Source organism: Nannospalax galili, unplaced genomic scaffold (genome assembly GCF_000622305.1).
Source record: "Nannospalax galili isolate Female #2095 unplaced genomic scaffold, S.galili_v1.0 scaffold803, whole genome shotgun sequence".
NCBI classification, from domain to species: Eukaryota; Metazoa; Chordata; class Mammalia; order Rodentia; family Spalacidae; genus Nannospalax; species Nannospalax galili.
In genome coordinates, this window is record NW_008349354.1 from 1,923,134 (window position 1) to 1,930,455 (window position 7,322).

The 7,322-nt window shown below is 40.4% G+C and overlaps 1 protein-coding gene across 1 annotated transcript in view; it reads left to right on the top strand.

Annotated features, from left to right (window-relative positions):
* The window catches only part of Opn5 (opsin 5), a 50,579-nt gene that overhangs the window by 14,836 nt on the left and 28,421 nt on the right, over positions 1 to 7,322 (top strand). The gene's annotated exons all lie outside the window — the stretch shown is intronic.

The following is a 7,322-nucleotide window of genomic DNA, read 5'->3' on the forward strand; positions in this document are numbered from 1 at the left end:
CATGTGGGTGCTGGGATTCCAACCCGGGTCTTCTGCAAGAACAACCAGTGTTCTTAACTGCTGAGCCTTCTCTCCAGCCCCCAGAATATCTATTATTTATGCGCTTCTGAGCTTTTTTAGGGCTTATCTAACTTTTTGCTGTCTCTCCCCTGTACCTTAACCTCTTGCCCCCCCCCCCACCTCCCGCACCACATATAAAATATCTACCAAAATATCTGGGGCTTATTTTCTTTGTTGAACAGGGCTATAGATAAGAACAACAGTTATGAATAACATAGTACCTTACAGTTTACACCATTTTGTGTGGACTTTGGTAGGCATTTTAAGGATATCCTGCCATCCAAATTAGTTACAGAGGAAGGGTTTCCCACAGATGGTTTCTGATGGGTTGGCTCTCTAGTAAATGTTTCTTTCACAGCTGGAAGCTCTTTAGATGTTGTGGTAAAAGGAAAAGGGAATGAAATTTGACAATAGACAAGGATTTAAAACCCATCACCAACATTGCCAGGTCTGTGACCCAGAGCTGGATACCTCACTTCTTTGAGATTTTATTTCCTAACTGTGCATCAAGAATAATAATGTTGATTTCACTGGGCTATTATGGAAATTCAAGGAGATTAAAAGTGTTTTTCTGTCACTTGGTACATAGTAAATATACATAAAGCATAGCTTCCCATTTTCCTAAGTTTTTCTAGGAATACTTAATAAACTCTAAAGCAGTGATCTTCATACTTTTACATATCTCAACACTATGTTGAAAAATATTTTTTTCAAATACATACCTTTAATACAAAAGACACAATATAATACCACCAAATTATATTAAATATTCGCACACCCTAATTTCTATCTTATATTTTAAAAATAAAAACAAAGGTAGACTGAAGTTCAACTCTTTCTTACTATATCCTACTCAGTCATTCCGATTGATTTCTAAACTTCTAAAGTGTCCTTACAGCCCATTTTGTAGAGCACTGGTCTCAGGGAACATAGTAGCTTCTTGCCTTTCAGAACAAAGGTGTTTTCTTAGCCAGTTAGGCATTGGTCCTTGAAATATTTGCCTCTGTAAATTGCAGAGTTTTGGAGGCTCTTCAAAGATCTCTCGGATCACTTTAAAATTTACTTAATAATTGGATGAAAATGCAGAATCAACAATCAAGATGTACTCCTGTCTGATAATTGGTTATAAAGTAGGCAAATAATTTCATAAACTATAACATCATTCAGCGACTTCATCCTCAGTTCTTCCCTTGTCTCTTATCTGTGAGTGTTTTAAAAATTATTTATTTAATAACCACATGATGAGAAGAAGCATTTCATTACAACAGCCTTGACACATCCAATAACAATTTCCAGAGCTAAGATGCATCTGTTTCAAAATTGGCTGTAAATTTTAGGTTTACCATTGAATTAATACAGTTATACAATATTGTACTCAGTATAAACCCTATAAGACATAAAATTAAATGAGGTTTTAAACTTTAAAAAAGATCTCTATTTCATTATTAAAATACAGGTTCATACAGAAAAATTCACTTTTAACAATTGTCACTAAGATGCACATGCATTTCTAATCTCTATATATTTGATTATTACTAGTCACAGTTGGTTACTTTCTGAGCTCCTTGGCATCTGAGCATGGATGTGAAGTCATCACGTAGATTTCAATGGTAATGTTTTTCACATCTACTAATTATTAAGAAGCATTTTTTTTGTCTTTTTGAGACAGGGTCTCCCTGTTGCCCCAGCTGTCCTGGAACTCACTATGTAGACCAGGCTGGCCTTGAACTCACAGAGATCTGCCTGCCTCTGCCTCCCAAGTGCTGGGATTAAAGGTATGCACCACCAGGCCCAGCAAGGAGCAAATTTTTATGCTTTGAAGAATTATTATTATTTTTAATTTTTTAACATCCACTTCCAAGATAGCACCCTCCTATAGCCTCCCTCCCCAAACTAGAACCCTTATACTCTGATATCCCTGCTACTGTCTGCTGTGTTGTCGGCACCCCCAGCCATTCCCCACTACTTGCCCTTCTGGTGAATCTAGTCAGCCTATCTAGAGGTCTTTGTTTTAGGGTCAGCTCTTCCTCATCTAGCAGTAATCAGTTGTCAAGATTCCTTTGGATAAGATTGGGGTCTTCTGTTCATTTTCCCAGTTCTCTTCTGGGTTACTATCTGGGAATCCCTTTGGTCACCCTGGCCAACAACTCAAAAGAAGGTACCGCCTGTCTGGCATTGTTGCTTGTTATGTAGTCTTTAGCTATACATATGGACTCTTATGAAATTATATTGGCCCATTTAATCTTTGGTTATACTTTCCTTTTGGGTGTTTAAGGCCATAGAGTTGGTTCAGATAAAACTGATTTATTTTTACTCTTAAGGTCATTTGAGGGTTTGTTCCTCAGGGATCACATGGGCTTGGGAGGAGTCCCTGGCTCCTTTCTTTTACCAGTTCCGCCTATATGAAGATAAATCAAAGGTCCTGCTCAAACGTGGTTGGCTTTGCTTGGAAGCATGGAGGAAATGATTCCTCTGTGTTGACCCTTCTCTTTATAGACTGGACACTGGTTCAAGTCCATCTGGTGGGGTCTCCTCAGTCTCCTTGATCAAGAGGACAGGTGACCCACCACCATTATCGGACATTTTGAGAGGTGCTCATAGTCCCCCAGAACTAGTCGACCCAGGAAGGCTAGGAGCAAAAGTGTCCTTTATGTCCCTCTGACCAAATTATTATAGACCTCAAAGTATGTCTGTTAAACACCCAAGAAGGTTAGTTCCACCAGTCTGGTATTTTTAATTACTGTGTGTCATGTAGATAAATCTTGGGCAAAGACCAATTGTTCTCAGATAAACCTTACATAGACATGCATTTCTTGATCTGCTATATATAATTTGTCAGTAGGGTGTAGGGGTAATATGGTTCTCTCTGGTTTTCAAAACTAGCTAGGCATTGTTTATCTCTCACATTGTCTCGCCCCTCCATCACGGTTTTCCCACTTAAGATGCCTCCATTTTCCCCTTTTCTCCCTTACTAATACCCTTCTCCTATGGTCCTACCTCTCTTGAGCTCCTTCTTTCCCTTTATCCCCTAGGTTCCTTGTATACCCTTCCCTCCCGCCTCCCCTAAACTAGCCCAATTTTTATCCATATCTCTCTTATTAAGGCCTGTTTCCCACTGTTCTTCTCTTTCAGGTTCTTTCTTTTCCTTTACCTCCCTGTTTCCTTTCCATTATCCTGGTTCCTGTAGTTATGTCTGGTTGCATACTTATTTATCCGAGTCTGGTTCTAGGATCCACCTATGAGGGAGAACATATAATGTTTTTTTTTCTGAGTCTGTGTTACTTCACTTAGTATAACAGTTTCTAGTTCTATCCATTTACCTGCAAATTTCATGATTTCATCTTTCTTTACTGCTGAATAAAACTCCATCATATAAATGAACCACATTTTCATTATCCACTCATCAATTGAGGGACACTTAGGTTGCTTCCATCGCTTAGCTATTATGAAAAGAGCAAATAGGGAAATTTAACACAAATAAATTAATCCAAATTAGTTTTGGTTATTTAATACAAACCCTGCTCTGGAGCAGCTGCTGTCATAGAAATTTGGAAAATACAGCAATAATAAAATTCTCTCTGTCAGTCATTTGAGTATGGCTGGGGAAAGCAGTTCAGTGTCCATCAGAGGGGAGGGACAGTTGTGTATTTTGAAAAATCACAACATTTCTGAGAGGCCACATGATAACTCTTTTTTTAAGAGGATAATGGTGTGGCAGGAGGTCAGTGGAACAAATGGGCAAGTTAATTTTTCAAACATTATTATGCCAGATACGTTGGTATTTCTTAGTCATTACTTAACACTTGCACTTATCACCTATCATGTCCAGATCTGTAGTTAGTAATTAGGTCGTTGCTTTCTTATGATGTTCCTTTTATTACCTGAAAAACCTTTCAAACTGCCCCTAGATAGTTTCCATCCCCCTTCTGCAGGTCATCAGGGCATTTCACTTTATTGTCTTTGATGTCAGTTGTCACACTGAGTCATGTATTGGTCCTGCTTTTTTTGCAAGCTGGTGTATGAGGTACAGTGCTGTATTTACTCTATTTGCTTCTGTCCCCTACACCCTAGCACCTGCTAGATGACAGTTACGATGGCTTGCCAAATACATGATTGAATATATTAATCTAATTGCCTTCATAACTGTTAAGAGCTCCTTTGACCCTTGGCTGCAGTTTCTCTTTTCCTTTCAGACCGAATGGGACACTTGACGTTGCTTTGCTCTTTTATATTGATTTTCAAGCCTTAACAAAAACCTTCAAACTATGAACTCTTTCCCTCAAGTAACTCCTTTCCTTTTTCTCCCATTGAAAATTATTTATCCGACATATTGTAGTTTCGAGGGACTTTCTGTGTGGACACTAAGGGCAGTTTGTTGGGACACTGAACTGTCTTGCTTCTTTTTAAATCAATTAATTTTTCCCCTTTGTTCTTAGCTCTTCTAAGCTTAAATGCCACTTCCCAGAGAAGCATTTCCAAGATGGAATTCATAGCTTCCTATTATAATATTTCATTGAGACTCTATTCCTTCTTGGAAATAGTCAAATGTTACATAATTTGCAATAGCATACTCATTTTTGTGATTATTGTTCAATGTGTCTTTACCAGTCATAAAGCCTACAAGGAAACCACAACTTTCTAATCACTTTCTGTCCCCAGATCCTAACACATTGCCAGTGATATGCTAAGTGCTTAATGTCTATTTCTTTTTAAAAAATTATTGAGGTTTTGTAGTTTTATACAACAGTTCTTAATCAAATTTAGGCCCCCTCCTCCATCTGTGCCCCCCAGTTTCCCTCACTGGATCTCATGTATTCTGTTATACACATTAAGTCCCATCTCGTCAGGCATTTGTACCCAAATGTCCTTCAGTGTAAATTCGTCCATTGGAGTCTAGTCAGTCCATCTAGAAATCATATATAAGGCATAGTCTCCCTTAGTATTAATCAGTCTCCAGTAGTTCTCAATCTAGGGACAGCCCATCACCCATTTCTCTCTTCCCTTCTGGGCCCTTGTTTAATTGAGTTGACATGGCTCCTGTGGTCGATGCCACCACTGCCACAAGTTCACATGTGCAGGCTTCCAGTGGCTTGAAAGCCTCTTCTTTCCTGTGTTCACGAACCAGTCCTTGCTCTTCCAGTCTTTCCACAATCTCTTTCGTAATGGCCCCTGAGTTGTGGGCCGGTGAGGTTCAATATAGGAGGCCCATCCAAGTATACATGCTCTGCAGTCTTTTATTCTTTAAAACTTGGCCAGTTGTGGCCTTCTGTGTGCATCACGCTCTGTTGTATAGGAAAGCTTTACTGGTGAGAGTTGAGGGGTATGTTAATTTTCTCTTTACCCCTTGTTCTGCTATGTTCCATTAGCCTTAGGTGTAGAGGTTCAACTGTTGATGTATCACCTAGGACTTGGGATCTTGAAGGAAAGATAGCTAGGTCAGAGTTAATAACGAAAACAACTTCAATCCAGTAGTCATTTCAAATTTTGCTGCTAGCCCCTTGAAGGTCATATATTGTCAACATTTATTATTTATTTTTGCTGCCGGTAGCTGAGCCCTGTGTTGGGGAATCACCAACATTTTGAATCCTTTTGCGGGAGCAGGGGAAGAGATATATAGCTCAATTAAAAAATATGGAAAAAGCCAATTACTTACTTCCCAGCCCCCACCTGGGTTCTTTATCAGGACCATATCATGGTTGTGGGTTGAGGACCATCCTTTTCTGAGTCTCAATTCTATGTTTATGTCTCAATCTGCATTCTTTCAATAAATTCCAAAGTCAGTATTGTTGTTCCATTTAATGTTTCAGGGCCTTAACTTTCTTATATGTGAAAGGGAGAGAGAGAGAGAGAGAGAGAGAGAGAGAGAGAGAGAGAGAGAGAGAGAGAGAGGATGAAATAACATTTTATTTAAACTAAATACTCAGTGACTCAGTGAAAATGGTTATATGAGTTAAATTTATTTTTTTGAGACAGGGTCTTTCTGTAGCCCCAGCTGGCCTGGAACTCACTATGTAGACCAGGTTGACCTCAATCTCACCGAGATGCTCCTGCTTCTGCCTCCCGAGTGCTGGAATGAAAGGTGTGTATGCCACCATGCAGGCTGAGGCTGTGATGGTAGATTTTGTCAGTAATACCAGATGAACTCTGTGGCTATTTGTTTTCCTCTAAGCAACATCTTCCTACCGAAGGACCTTGGTTCACCTGTAGTGGACATCCCTCCCCCACATCCCCTACTTTGTTGAACAGATGCTTGTAAATTACCTTCTGCTCATTAAGCCAAGCCATTGCCTAGTCAAGGAATATTCTGTTCAGTTTTAGACCCAAACTCCCAAACACAGATGGGTAAGATGGCATGACCTATGACCCAGTTTGTCTCCTCTCTTCACAGTCACAGCTTCTGCTTGTTTTTAGAGTAGTGGTATTTTTAAGATTTGCGAAAACTGCAGCTGGAAAGTGTAGAATTCTTTTTTTAAAGTATGAACTCAGATTTTCTGCTTGGATCACATCCAGGGTTAACAGATGGCACGTGAACCAAAGACGTCAGAAAATTTTTCTCTGTAAGTTTATGGAAGAGAGCATGAGATAGTTGAGTCAGTTGTCACTCTGTAGATAAACTAGGAGGAAGGAAGCCACTCAGAGTAGACATGCTTATGTTGTTGAATGACTTAAGTTCTTAGAAGGAAACGTGACAGCACAGGTGGCACACACCTTTCATCCCAGCACTGGGGAGGAAATGGTTTACTTGGCTTACACATCTGGATCACAGTTCATACCTGAGGAGACCCAGGGCAGGAACCTGGAGGCAGGAACTGAAGTGGAGACCACCGAGGAGTGCTGCTGACCGGTTTGCTCCCCTGGCCTATGCTAGGCCTACTTTCTTATACAACCTAGGACCACCTGCCCAGGGGTGGCACCACCCACAATGTGCTGAGCCTTCCCACATCACTCATCAATCAAGAAGTTGCCTCACAGACCAGCCCACAGGCCAATCTGATAGAGGAAGTTCCCCAGGTGAGGTTCATTCTTCCCAGATGGGTCAAGTTGACAACTAAAGCTGTCTAGAACAGGCTTATTTTATATGTGTGAAGAAATTAGTGGCAAAGAAAGTAGTCAAGGGGTCCAGTTCCCCACCTTTTTACTTTTTAATTTCTCTCCCTCTCTCTCTCTCTCTCTCTCTCCCATCCCTCCATCCCGCATCCCTTCCCCTCCCTCCCAACCTCCCTTCCCCTCCCTCCCAACCTCCCTTCCCCTCCCTCCCAAAA